General features: G+C 41.9%; 1 protein-coding gene across 1 annotated transcript in view; it reads left to right on the forward strand.

The window, feature by feature from the left end:
- Positions 1–14993: 14993 nt before the first annotated feature.
- LOC124555977 (diacylglycerol kinase beta-like) overlaps positions 14994–15311 on the forward strand; it is a 302061-nt gene continuing 301743 nt past the window's right edge. Inside the window, exon 1 of the mRNA XM_047130022.1 lies at positions 14994–15044. The gene's annotated coding sequence lies outside the window, so the exon portion shown is untranslated. The remainder of the gene's footprint in view (positions 15045–15311) is intronic.

Here is a 15311-nt window from a genome sequence, read left to right on the forward strand (position 1 = left end):
ATCACTTAAGATAACTTCCATCGTTTTTGGCACTTATTTCGATAACTCGAGCTTGCAATGGGGAGTGTCCGCCACCTGATACGATCTACCGGGTGATCTAAAAGTCAGTATAAATTTGAAAACTTAATAAACCGCGGAATAATGTAGATAGAGAGGTAAAAATTGTCACACATGCATGGAATGACACGGGGTTTTATTAGAACCAAAAAGAAAACAAAGTATTGCTAGACGTGTGAAAGATCTCTTGAGCGCGTCGTTTGGTGATGATCGTCATGCTTGGCCTCTCAGGTCCCCAGACCTCAGTACTTGCGACTGTTGACTTTGGGGTTACCTGAAGTCGCAAGTGTATCGTGATCGACCGACATCTCTAGGGATGCTGAAAGACAACATCCGACGCCAATGCCTCACCATAACTCCGGACATGTTTTACAGTGTTGTTCACAACATTATTCCTCGACTACAGCTATTGTTGAGGACTGATGGTGGACATATTGAGCATTTCCTGTAAAGAACATCATCTTTGCTTTGTCTTACTTTGTTATGCTAATTATTGCTATTCTGATCAGATGAAGCGCCATATGTCGCCCATTTTTTAAACTTTTGTTTTTTTGTTCTAATAAAACCGCATGTCATTCCAAGCATGTGAATCAATTTGTAGCTCTCTATCTACATTATTCCGTGATTTATTCAGTTTTCAAATTTATACTGACTTTTTAATCACCCGGTACGTCACACAGCTGAAGCAATGCAGCATGCGATCTCACTACATAACGCAATTTTACTAGCATCGGAAAAAAATGTAGTCAGTTCTGAGTCTACTCCTTTGAGCTGATACTAAAGAAATAATTTTGGTAAAGGTAACCACTCTCGCTTTGACCTGTGAGTTGTTGGATCCTGCCAAAACTGCGGTTCGGTAGTTTTGGGACAGTACATAAATGACGTAGTAAATGGTATTGGTGGCATTGGTAGGGAAAGAAACATAAAGGAATATGTGAGAGAGGAACTGGGAGCCCAGGTCTTCTTTTTGTTTTTTGTTTGTTTGTTTGTTTTGCACATAATCAAGACTGCACATCGTTCAGTGTTAGTCCATTGCGTATATTATATCCTTACAAATTATAAATTGCATTTTATAAGTTAAAAAATTAGCTGCTAGTGTAACTTACGCGCTCTTATGTAACCAAAACAATTGCTTCTGATTCAAATACAGTTTACATGCACAAACACAAAGAATTATGTAATTATTGTCGTTATTTACTACTCAATAGAAGGTTCTTCATCAATGGTAAGAATTTCCTGTCATAATTCATAAGTGCGAAAGTCGTTTAGCAACAACAGAAACCCGTTTTATATAAGCTCGGCGAAGTATTGAGGTATTATTTGACATTTTTTCGTTCTGCATTTTTTTATTTTAATTTCTTTTGAGGAAATTGTGTTCCTAGCGCTATATGATAAATCTGTATTTCTTTTCTTTTTACTACACTATCCCTCTCTTACACATTACATATCAACAGTTTTCGAATAAAACTTGAATTAAACAATAACACTTCCAATTTCTTTATGAATACTATTAATCTCAAAACTAACAGACAAGAGGATAACTATGCAGAAGAAAAACGTTAATTAGGTTACGTAGCCCTTTGTATATTCACACTCAGTTTGTAGGCGGTTCACCGCTTCCAGATTGTAGAGGACTTAGTAAGACACGGATCACATGCACAAACAAAGTGATCTAAATGAGGTAACGGCCGATAGATAGGCAACACATCCAACTTGCAGGTAACGTGGTTAGGATCTTAACTGACCAAAGCTACTAGGAAAACTACCGTAGCCTACAACTCTACTCATGAGGCAAGGAAAAACAAATCAGTTTTTATTTTTATTTATTTTTTTATGTTTTATGTGTCATGTCTGTAGGACAAAATTGAAGAGCAAGTCTCCACGGTCATGGAACGAGTCAATACATGACACTACAACAGATGAGTTTATAATAGATAAAATGAAACGTATATGAATCCTATGCAGACGACAAGCCGTAAGTTTAAATAAACGTAATCAACAAGGTAATACAAGAATTTGCTTATTTTTTTAGTTTTTCCAGGAGTTCTTCGACAGAATACAAAGAGTGAGCCGTGAGGAAACTCTTCAGTTCAGACTGGAAACTGCTTGGATTACTGCTAAAAGTTTTGAATTTTTGAACAGTTTATTCAAAATGGATGCAGCCGAATACTGAACATTTTTCTGCACAAGAGTCAAGGTGGTGCCTTACAAATGCAGATAAGGTTTCTACCTAGTATTAACTGAGTGAAAGTGCTAACTCTTGGGAATAAACTGATATTCTTAATAACAAATGACATTAAAGAAAATATGTGTTGTGAGGCCAATATCTGAATTTGCAGAATACTGAACATGGATCGACACCAGGTTCGCGAACGTACACCACATATTGTTCTATCCGCCTATTTCTGAGCCACAAATATCCTTTTTGAATCAGAAGATATACCCAAAAAAATAATACCATACATCACAAACGAATGAAAATAAGCAAAGTAGACTACTTTTCGTGTTGAACTATCACTTACTTCTGATACTATTCTAATGGTAAGCAAAGCAGCATTTAATTTTTGAACAATATCGTGAACATGGGCTTTTCATGACAGCTTATTATCCATCTCAACGTCAGGAACTTGAACTGTTCTGTCTCACTAATCATATGTCTATTCTTTGTAATCAAAATGTCAGTTTTTTGTCAATTGTGTGTTACGAATTATAAAAACTGAGTTTTGCTGTGATTTAGCATGAACTTATTTCCTAAAAACCGTAGTAACTAAGAGCGCAGTTTCGAATTTTTGCGCTTCAGGTTCAAATCCAGTTGTATACGCTTCTTGGCATTTCAAATCTTATAAAAAAAAAAAAAAAACAATTTTAACATCGTAAGTATTATATAATATTGTACTGTTAACAGAAACTGGAGAAGAAAATCATATTAATTCTAGTATTTCTAATGTTGCTTTCATGTTTTACTTTTATACTGTAACAGAACCACTGCATTGCCTTGGGTGGCATATACCATAAAAACATGTGTAAAAACTTACAGCACCTCCAGCAAAGTGTGAGGTCATACGTGCCACAGTCACATTTTTAGTGTGAGTATCGTTAAGCAATGCAACCTCGTTAAGGTTACTAAACACCTCGCCATTGGGCGATAATTTCGCGGCAAACCAAACATATCAAAGCATTTTCTCGAAAGCTGGAGCCTGGCATCACTTCTAGTTGTGACTTCCCTTTGCTGTGCGATGGGAACAGGGGCTTCTATAATGGAAGGATGTAATTTTTCACCTGTCAATAAAAGTATACGTTGTAGGTTTGACAGAATGTCATACACATTTTACTTTTAATGGCCACGCCAGTACTCCGATTTCATTGACAATCAGGCCATTGTGTAAGGAGGGTTATTTATACCCGTTCCAGGAGTCAGTAATGTACAGGAGTGGCTTCAGTTTTACGTAAGGTCACAAAACTTTGTCCAGAACTGGTGATAGGTGTCTTTTGTGAGCTTTCCGCATCTTACAGCTGTTGCGTACACATTATGTTGCCGCTCCACTAACAGGTTTGCGACTTGTTGCATTCGAGGATCGTTGCTACTAACTTCGTGGAAAGAAACAAAAACTGTTGGTAACAGTTTTCCGGAAACTGGGCAGAGAAGGAGTGCACAAGCTCACAAGTACAAAACAGCTAACGCGATGGACGACCTAAATGACAAGCGGGGCATCGACTCGAGATAAATATAGAATGATCGATTTGTGGGTGTTCGATCGTATTATAGAGGCTAGTAACAGTGAATATGTAGTTGCTGCACGCACGTTGCGGCAGTGAGCGATCGCTGCAACAGCCTCATTGCTATCGGAAAGTTTCGAATACAAACTCTTAAACACCTGGGGCGGAATCAGTCAAGGGAAAACGCAGAATTCCGCAGCGTCATCAAATACGTTAGCATCAAAGACAAGCGTATGTTTTATGGATTTTTTGGGAACAGAAAATTTGTTTCAACATCAAACCTCCACTAAAATTATGAATTCAGTCCTGATTTCGCTATAAGTATGGATCAAACACAATATAAGTATCACATCTCTAGTAACAGAGAGTGATTCTTTTGAGGTGAGAACGTTACAGAAAAAGCTGTCGGCCAACTGAAACAAAGAAACCTATCACCAGTAAAGACTTACATTCACCCGTTACAGAAGTGCCCTATTCTGACGGCGCAGCAAATAAACCCACAAGTAGAAGCTATGCAATTAATAAAATACATACTTGGATCCGTAATCAAGTGCAGGCTCCAGGTTCCGGGAAGGCAGAAGGAAGGAAGATTGGGGGAAGAAAATCGGCGGTGTCCTTTCAAAGGAACCATCCCGGCATTTGCCTGGAGTGATTTAGGGAAACCTAAATCTGGATGGCCGGACGCGGGTTTGAATTGTCGTCCTCCCGAATGCGGTTTCAGTGTAGTTACCACTGTGCCACCTCTCTCGGTCCCAGCTTTCGAAAAATCACTTTGATGTGCTTGATTTACAGCGAGCATATCGCCAGATCTCGAGGTATTTGACAACATTTACGAGGTTGCTTTTCCTAGTAACACTCGCACTAAAATTTTGTGTGTGTGGCGTATGTGCCTTTAGACGTTGCTTGTTGTGCTATCAATTTTTCTACTTTGTATGATTAATGATATACATTACGCAGAGGAGATCATTGTTCTCTTGAAGTATAAAAGCAAAAGATCAATGCAAGAATTAAAATAATATATTTCATATTTTTTTTCATTTTCAGTTACTGTTAATTACATACGGTTATATAAGATTTATGATGTTAAACTCTGTTTTAATAGGATTTAAAATGCTTACTTCTTTTGTCAATAATCCCATGATATATCTTGATGTCACAAGAAATATTGATATCGTTGATGTCACAACACAGCTGTTGTTGCACGACAACTAAAGAAAAAAATAAAGGTTTGATTTGAACATGGAGCACAGAAATTCGAAACTGTGCGCTTAGCGACTATACTACCGATTAGCTTGGTTTAACACTGCCCACGCGAACTGATGAAATAACATAGAAAATTCGTCATTTTCTTGAAAACTATTGAGTATTGGCACCTAAAACTAAATAGGTGTGCCTTTATTTTTACCTTTTTTTTCACCAAGCGAAGTTTAGAATGTATAAAGGAGGGATCTACGGCGGGTTTCCGCTGCTAGCCGCCCTTTCCGATGAAACTGCTGAGAGTTCTGTGAAGACTGGAAGCGGTGTATGTTTCTGGTTCAGTAGTACGAATTCGGAACTTGTGACTAGGTAACTCACTGTTACAGACATGGAACTGATGATCTGTCTATCCTCGCATCGTGGGTGACGGCCAGAGTGGTGACCCTTATGAAAATTATTTCGTAGTACCAAGGAAAAGGGAGTTTATCTGTGTCTGACTACAACTTTTTCCGATGCTGGTATAATGGCATTATGCAGTGAGATCGCATGATTATCGCCTTTTGACTGTGATGACGACAGCATAACCTCGAATTATCAAGTGTGTGTCTCAAACGATTCGACGAGATTTTCAGTGACACGTATTTGATATTTGTTAGCTGTGTAGGGGCGATTTCATAAACGGGAATACTTACGGAAGTAATTATGTAATTCATTTCATCAACCTCATTTCATTTACACTGACAAGCAAAACGTTATGACCACTGTCCACCGCAAAGCTGGATGTCACCTGGAGGCGTTGCGGGAACGTGACACGGCAACAAGAGCAAGTAAGTGGGGCAGACACGGACGGGGGATCGCCATAGCTAAAATATTGGCTGCAAATAGGGAAATTCATTGAGATAAGCCACTTTGACAAAGGGCAGATTATTGTTACGCAGAGCCTGTGAACGGTATCTCGAAAACTGCGAAGCTGGTCGAATGTTCACGTGCTACTGTCGTGAGCATCTGCGGAAAGAGACAGGACAGTGAAACTACCACTAGACGCTAAATGGTTAGACGTCCACGACTCTTCACAGAACGTGAGTTTCGGTGCCTTATCTGCTCTGCAAAGTAGGCACAATGCTAGGGCAAGGGAGCTTCGCAGCAAACAACACTACGTGTTCCCATGTTTACGCAACGAAACCGTCAACTACGATTTCAGTGGGCACGGGACTATCGGATTTCGACCGTCGATCAATGGAAACGTGTGGGTCTCCGGTTGACTCCCATTTTTTGCTACACCAGGTCGATGGTCGTCTCTACAAACGTCGTAATTCAGGTGAACGGCGCCGGCCGGAGTGCCGAGCGGTTCTAGGCGCTGGAGCCGCGCAACCGCTACGGTCGCAGGTTAGAATCCTGCCTCGGGCATGGATGAGTGTGATGTCCTTAGGTTAGTTAGGTTTAGGTAGTTCTAAGTTCTAGGGGACTGATGACCTCAGATGTTAAGTCCCATAGTGCTTAGAGCCCTTTGAATCATTTGTTCCACAGTCAATTTTTTTTACACAGTTCAATCTAGGCACTGTCACTAATGATGATGATGAAATGATGAGGACGACACAAACACACAGTCCCCGGGCAGAGAAAAATCCCGAACCCGGCCGGGAATCGAACCCGGGACCCCGTGATCCAGAGGCTGCAAAGCTAGGCACTAGACCACGAGCTGTAGACCCTGCCCAAGAGAAGTTTACTAGTCTCAAACATACGTCTTAATCTGAGGAAGAAATTTTGAGAACGTACATTTGTAGCACAGCTTTATAAGCTCATGGAACAAAAAAAAAATTGTAACCTCAGTCGGCATGCACAGATGAAACATTAAGCCTTTCCAGAAGGCGCAGCGAACGAGTCACATGCTGAACTAACTCTATGTGCGCATAAGAAAGTAGCAATCACTGAGATATTTATGTTTCAAGCGGACATTGTACGTAAGCATGGGTAACTGTAAGGTCGTGACAGAGTCACAAAAATGACGTGACGACGTAGAGAAAAGAGGTAATCGTGTTTGGCCGTGTCCATTGCCATACAGTGTGTGAAGTTGCTGGATTTGTTGGTGTTTCGAAGCTGACTGTTAAACGTGTCTACAAGCAGTGATGTAACACACGTGGCCGCGAAACACGACGTCAGAAGTGTGGTCCGAAAAAGATCCTGACTGAAAGGAACCGGAGACACGTTTCATAGCTTATGAGTCAAAATCGCCTCCAAATCCCTAGGAACTGCTGCAGACAGTGAATGAAGGCGACAATAGCGAGGTTCATTGGGCTGAATGAATATGTGAGCGATTTTCTGAACACTCCCTCACCTTATTTAATATCGAGTGGCCTGCAAAATCACCTGACTTGAACCTCATAGAAAACCTGTGGCACATGTTGAAACAACGGGTAAAACACCGACATCAGCACCCCGCAATTTGCTGGAAATGCGCAATATAATCCTCAGCGGCTTGCTTAACATGGATGCGACATACCTGCACAACCTCCTGGACACACTTCCTAACCGCATCCAAGCGGTTATTAAGCCCAGGGGCAGAATAACAGGGCGTTAAACGATGCTTGAATTATTTCAATGGGTGTGGCTAAAGTTTTGTCCGGTGAGCTTATGGTAGTGTATCAAGGACAGTGGGAAAACCGGAACAGAGGGGAATCGAAGTGTTTGAGATGTGGTGCAACAGAAGAATGTTGAAGGACAAGTGGACTAATAAGATAAGGAATGAGGAGGTTCTGCACAGAATCGGCGAAGAAAGAACTTCTAGAAGACACTGACAGGAAGAAGGAACTGGGTAGCAAGGCATGTGTTAAAGCACCAAGGAATACCCTTCTTGGTACAAGAGGGAGCCATAGAGACTAAAACTGTAGGGGAACACAGAGGTTGGAATACATCGAGGGAATAATTATGGACGTAGGGGCAAGTGCAGTTCTGAAATGAAAAGGGTGGCACAGGAGAGGAATTCGTGTCGGGTCGCATCAAACCAGTTAGTAGACTTATGATTCAGAATGAGTAAATAAATAAATAGACGGACGTGATGCCACACTCGTGTCACGGGCTGCGGCGTCAATGAAAGCCACGACAGTAGTCACCATGCTGACAGTTTGTGGCGCCCCACATACTTTCTGTGTGGACATTTGTCTTGCTGCAAACAAGCTCATCTAGCAAGTTGTTTTGCATATCAGGAATAAAAACATTACACATCTGTGAGTGTGATTACTGTGAGCAGTTATGAAGTGCAAAGCTGTGTTTAATATGATAAGTTATCTAGAGGAAATCTTGTGTAAATCAGAGTACATTGTACAATATAGACTAACAAAATAAGGCAGTGCAGTTAAAACACTTACCTCAATTTCGGGGGGGGGGGGGGGGGGGGGGGATGAAGTTTACTCTGTCCAGACATCCTGATTTAATTTTTCCGTGTTTTCCTAAATCATTTCAGGCAAATGCCAGCGTGGTTCCTTCATCAAAGCCACGGAAAGCAACCTTGTAAGTAGGCTGTTTAGGTTTTTATGTTGGTAACGTCACGTAGCGCTCTGTATGAAAATCAGTGGCTGTGCTGTGTGCAGTCTGTAGCTGGTTGGCATTGTTGGAATATTCGCTATTGTAGGGTTGGGCAGTTGGATGTGAAGAGCGCGTAGCGTTGCACAGTTGGAGGTGAGCCGCCAGCAGTGGTGGATGTGGGGAGAGAGATGGCAGAGTTTTCAGAGCGGACGATCTGGACGTGTGTCCGTCAGAAAAAGGAAATTTGTAAGACTGGATGTCATGAACACTATTAAGGTAAATACATTTTTTGTTCTCTATCAAAATCTTTCATTTGCTAACTATGCCTATCAGTAGTTAGTGCCTTCAGTAGTTAGAATCCTTTATTTAGCTGGCAGTATTGGCGCTCGCTGTATTGCAGTAGTTCGAGTAACGAAGATTTTTGTGAGGTAAGTGATTCGTGAAAGTTATAGGTTATTGTTAGTCAGGGCCATTCTTTTGTAGGGATTATTGAAAGTCAGACTGCGTTGCACTAAAAATATTGGGTCAGTTTAGTGTTGATCAGAATAAGTAAAGAGAGAAATGTCTGAGTACGTTCAGTTGTGCTCAGCTGTTTGAAAATTAAATAACGTAAGGGGTTTACCAGCACAGTAATTCACTAATTTTTCTAGGGGGAAGTTTCAACCTGCCTTATCCTCATAAATGCATACTTACATATTCTGTGCGTATGTGTATTTTCAGCTCTTTATTTTCAGTGTATTATGGTGACATTGCGAGATTATCCCTGGATGCATAGGTAAATAAATAAATAAATTAATTAATTTTCTTTCTCAATTTTGCGTGACGGCCTAGTCAAAAATGCCTGTCCTCTCGGGCACATTCCATATGGAGCTATTGACTTCCTGAATGACTTTGAATGTGACCCTCCTGAAATCATCGATTTCTTATTCGGATAACAGTCGTGACATCCTGACAAACGGGTGCAACAGTATCGTGGGGCGATAAACTGTGATATTGGCAGCCCACGTTGCAGCAGCTGTCGAATTCCGACACCGGTTGGTAGAAGTTTCTCCTTCTTATATGTACATCTACATCATAGTGCGCAAGCCACCTGACAGTGTGTGGTTGAGGGTGCTTCTGGTACCACTAACCGATCCTCCTCTTCCCTATTCGACTTGCGAATGGAGCGGGGGAATAATGATTGTCGGTAAGCCACTGTATATGCTCTAATTTCACGAATTTTCTTGGTTCAAATTCAAATGGCTCTGAGCACTATGGGACTTAACATCTGACGTCATCAGTCCCCTAGTCTTAGACTAACCTAAGGACATCACACGCATCAATGCCCGAGACAGGATTCGAACCTGCGACCGTAGCGGTCGCGCGGTTCCAGACTGAAGCGCCTAGAACCGTTCGGCCACCCCGGCCGTCGCAAGCCACTCAGCAAATCGATACTGTCTTCGGTGTGCTGATTTCTTATAGACAAACGCATCACTTGCGAGTAATTTTCAAGAGCTTTCAACGATTTCTGCTAGCTCGTTTATATACCCTGCATACCCCGGAAATTACCATAACAACTGTCGATTTTCATCCTTTAATACCGAAATATTGAGTTCTATCTACAAGGAGGTCTTGAATCTAGTCTCTAGTCTCAAATCTGGTCTGATATTGGTTAAGCTCGTAATTTTTCAATAAACATCAGTGCGGGACGATGTCAGATGCCTCCTGAAGTCAAGGACACGGCATCAACCTGAGCACCGTTATCTACAATACTATGGAACTTATGGAGGAACTAAGTGTGTTGAGTTAAGCAAGATATCTGTTTGCGGAAGACATATTGATTGTTATAAAGGAGATTTTTGTTCTCCAAAACCGTCATAATTATTGAGCATAAAATAAGTTTCATTATTCTACAACAAACTGACGTCAGCGATGTAGGCTTGTACCTGTCCTACAACCCCTCTCGAAAATCGAAATAGCGTTTCGTTGCTCCAGGAATCTACACTAGACTTCTGCTAGGAAACGATCAAGTTCTTTCATATAATCTTTGTAGAATCTGACAGCATCTCATCTAGACCTGATGCCTTTCCACTACTAAGTGACTGAAACATGAAGCATATGAACCTCACACAAACTTCTCACAAACGGCATTCAAATACGATTTCTGAATAATAAACTCGATGAGTAATCTTTCTATTGTAGGTAATGCAAATGGATTTAGTCCTATCTACTTTGTTTGGCCAGCTAAACCGCACTCATCTGCATATGAAACCATAAGGCCATGTAGAGGAGGAGGCAGAAGTCCACCGACGAACTTCCCGATGGTGCTCAGCGACACATTAAAAAAAATGTTGAAATGTGTGTGAATTCCTAAGGGACCAAACTGCTTAGGTTATCGGTCCCTGGACTTACACACTACTTAATCTAACTTAAACTAACTTATGCTAAGAACAACACACACACCCATGCCCGAAGGAGGACTCGAACCTCCGGCGGGTGGGGCCGCGCAGTCTGCGAAATGATGCCTCAAACCGCGCGGCAGCTACACATTCTGAGTAATTTGGTATAACGGACCACACTCTCCGACGGCTCGTTATAGAGTCATTACATTTTAGAAAATGTATTCGAAGTAGCAAATATGAACCACCTTCGGCTGTATGTTGGAATAACAGTGAAAGTTTGAGGTGGAGCGGGGCTCGAACCCGGATCTCCCGCTTTACGCTAGCGTTCGCCTTAACCGCTTCGTCTATCGGAGCACGAATCACAGCCATACTCAAACTACCATATGTCGTCGTCCATGTGTCGCAATCTGCCCTCTTATGTAACGTATGACGGACGTATTTACTGGGCGTCGAGGGCCTGGTACAGGCGAATAACAAAAAAATTCCTTCGGTTTCTTGCCCCAGTTACCTTCGTATCTGTATTGCACCGGAAACAGTGCGGATGTCGACAGTGTGCTCTTTATGGCTTGTTTGACAAGAAACTGTCTTATTCCCTCATGGTACTTACTGATGAGAATATCAAAAAAATTCTCTGAGCACTATGGGACTTAACATCTGAGGTCATCAGTCCCCTAGAACTTAGAACTACTTAAGCCTAACTAATGTAAAGACATCACACACATCCATGCCCAAGGCAGGATTCGAACCTGCGACCGTAGCGGTCGCGCGGTTCCAGACTGCAGCACCTAGAACCGCTCGGCCACCCCGGACGGCTGAGAAAATCATTGCTCACTTTACTCTTCACCCTCAAGCTTGCATTCAGTACCGCTTGAGTGTATCTCGTATTGTTCTCGGCAGTGACAGATTGTATATTAACGCTGATGCACCGCAGTATCCATACATTTACTGATAAAGAGTTGCCAGTATGCACTTGATGTACAGGTTCACGGAATTCAGAGCAAGAGCTACACAACAATGTTATACTGAATTGTTCCTGCAGTGATGGAAACCACATCACAGAACTTTTGCATTTTTTCATGTGTTTTGTGCTGTACGTTTTAGTGATTGCATATTATAATTTTTTCATTGTTGTGTGTTTGCGCAGAAACAAAAGTACTGAGGAAACAAACCGAATAAAGCATATATTACATTACCACTCTGTAACGAACCATCGGAGACCGTGGGTCCCTTATACCAAAATACACACGGTACTCGACAACTTCTAAAAATTTATGGAAAGGTTTTCAGATACCGTTACCAATCACAAAATTTTTTGACTACTAAATTATTTATTGAGCGATATGTTACGATGTCATATCTCACGTTCAATCTGTATTGTCATTCAAAATCATTTAACGTAAGTCTGTACAGGTATTTAAGTTTCCTTGCGTGACTGTTGTTGTCATCCAGTGTAGATGGAGAAGGATAACCTAGTACGAGGCGATGTTAATTTGTATATTGTTCTGTTGTTCACATGAAAATTTTTATAAAACCGTCACTCACTTTGTTCTTGTGGCGTGGCATTCTTCTTGCGATGTTCTGAGGTATCGCCGTTTCCGTGGTCTCTTGGGTTTGTTCAGCATTGTTCGCAAACTTCACAAGGGTGACTTTATAACACTGATGTTGGTTGGCGTAACATATTACAAAATGAGCGTCTGTGACAATTTTATAACACAAATGACACTATTAAGTGTTGCAACAGACAACGACCTCAAAATACTTCATACTTTGGAAAAGAACTGGAGAACGGACATATTTTCAGAAATGGAAATATTCATCCATGGACATAAATCAAGAAACGAGATTATAAATGAAATGACAGAGTTCCAAAATTCACACTTATTTACGAATTTCAGTTCAGTTCTGTTAAAATAGCAATCACATGACATAAAAGTTATATGTGAGCATAGATCACAGAAATCACTTTGTAGTTCTTGAAATAAAAAATTTTATACCGCCATTTGTATCATAAAATTCATCTACATCTACATGGATACTCTGCAAATCGCATTTTATCGCCTGGCAGAGGGTTCACCGAACCTCCTTCACAATTATCTATTATTCCAATCCCGTACAGCTCGCGGAAAGAACGAATACCTGTATCTTTCCGTACGAGCTCTGATTTCCTTTATTTTTTCATGGTGATCGTTTCTCCCTATATAGGTCGGCGACAACAAAATATTTTTACATTCGGAGGAGAAAGTTGGTGACTGTAATTTCGTGAGAAGATTCCTCCTTAACAAAAAAGTCTTTCTTTTAATGATGTCCATCCCAAATCCTGTATCATTTCAGTGACTCTCTCTCCCCCTATTTCGCGATAATACAAATCGCGCTGCTCTTCTTTGAACTTTTTCAATGTACTCCATCAGTCCTATCTGGTAAGTATCGCACACCGCTCAGCAGTATTCTAAAAGAGGACAGACAAGCGTAGTGTAGGCAGCCTCCTTAGTAGATCCGTTACATTTTCTATGTGTCCTGCCAATAAAAAATTGCCTTCGGTTAGCCTTCCTCACATCATTTTCTGTGTTTCAAATTGTCACAGTCGCTCATTTTGTAATATATTAAGCTAGCTAACATCAGCAATACGACAGAAAGGCATGCAGAAGACATTGCTACTGACACCACCAATATCGACATATCGATAGTAAAATCGAAAGTAGGCTTGTTTTGATCGCCATCTTGATTGCTGCACTGCTTGTTTGTTTCGTGTTACCGCATTCGTGTTGTAAAGTCACGCTTGTGAAATTTGCGGACAATGGTAAAGAAATACAAGAGCCATGGATACGCGAGTTGGGATGGAAGTCATTAAAGCAAAGACGTTTTTCGTCGCGGCGAGATCTATTTACGAAATTTCAGTCACCAACTTTCTCTTCCGAATGCGAAAATATTTTGTTGAGCCCAACCTACATAGGTAGGAATGATCATCAAAATAAAATAAGTGAAATCAGAGCTCGAACAGAAAGGTGTAGGTGCTCGTTTTTCCCGCGCGCTGTTCGGAAGTGGAATGGTAGAGAGATAGTATGATTGTGGTTCGATGAACCCTATGCCAAGCACTTAAATGTGAATTGCACGGTAATCATGTAGATGTAGGTACCTCAGCACATCGCAAGAAGAATGCCACGCCACAAGAACAAAGTGAGCGACTGTTTTTTAAAAATTTTCATGTGCACATCAGACCAATATACAATGTTACATCGCCTCATACTAGGTTATCCTTCTCTCTCTCCACTGGATGATCACAGCAGTCATGTAAGGAAATTTCGATAAAAATGATTCAAGTGGCTCTGAGCACTATGGGACTTAACTTCTGAGGTCATCAGTCCGCTAGAACTCAGAACTACTGAAACCTAACTAACCTAAGGACATCGCACACATCCATGCCCGAGGCAGGATTCGAACCTACGACCGTAGCGGTCGCGCGGTTCCAGACTGTAGCGCCTAGAACCTCTTGTCCACCCCGGCCGGCGAAACTTTAATACCTGTATACCCTTACATTAAATGTTTTTGCAATACCAGTATAGCTTGATGATGAGGTAACACTTCGAAATGTGACGCTAAATAAATAATTTAGTAGTTAACACATTTTGGTAACGGTATCTGGAAACCTATAATATTTTTGAAAAAGTCACGGTCGATTAATGAATGGTGAACATGGCTCCGATTTATTCTAAAGATTTGCCGGTGGAGTTCTGATTCCTTCTGCGCTTCGTACCAATTCGGCGTTCGTCGCGTGTCGCCTTGCTGGTGCTGCAATCTTAATGGCTAGCCATGTGGTGGGGGTTCACACGACGACTGAGAACGGTTCTTTTTCGGACTCCCTATATGCCAGCCAATCACGTCTCAGGAGAGGGCGGACGCGGTGCGGTGAGGTGACGGCGGGAATCGAAGCGCGGCGGCGCACAGCGTCCCGACCGGCCGAAGGTGTTCGTGTAGCTTCGGCGCCGGCCGAAAGGCGCCGACGGCGACGCTATAAAAGTCGGCGCGGAGTGTCGTCGGTGGCAGTCGGGCTGTGGCTTCCGTCGACGCCGCAGCTGCCGCAGCCGCAGCCGCTGACGCCCGCCCGACCGCCCGCCCGCCTGCCCGCCCACCCGCTCGCCCGCAGCAGCGACGGCGCCGCCGCCGGGATGGCAGGTCACTAAACAAGCTTTACCATCCATCCTCACTACAATAACGAATTTCTTGTATCCCACAGCTCTTACAGGAGGAACGAGGACTGCGGGCTTAATACTTTTCCCTTACCTGCTCACAGTAGCTTACCACAACTTTTGCAGTATCCTCGCTCCCGATGTAAACTCCTCTGCACTTTTAACACATTTATGAAAAACCACTGCATATCTTCCTATGTTTCCAGCTACATTTCGGTTTTTCGGTTGCTCAGAACTCTTAAGATCATGTTAA

The sequence above is a fragment of the Schistocerca americana genome, chromosome X (genome assembly GCF_021461395.2).
Source record: "Schistocerca americana isolate TAMUIC-IGC-003095 chromosome X, iqSchAmer2.1, whole genome shotgun sequence".
In the NCBI taxonomy this organism is placed as follows: Eukaryota; Metazoa; Arthropoda; class Insecta; order Orthoptera; family Acrididae; genus Schistocerca; species Schistocerca americana.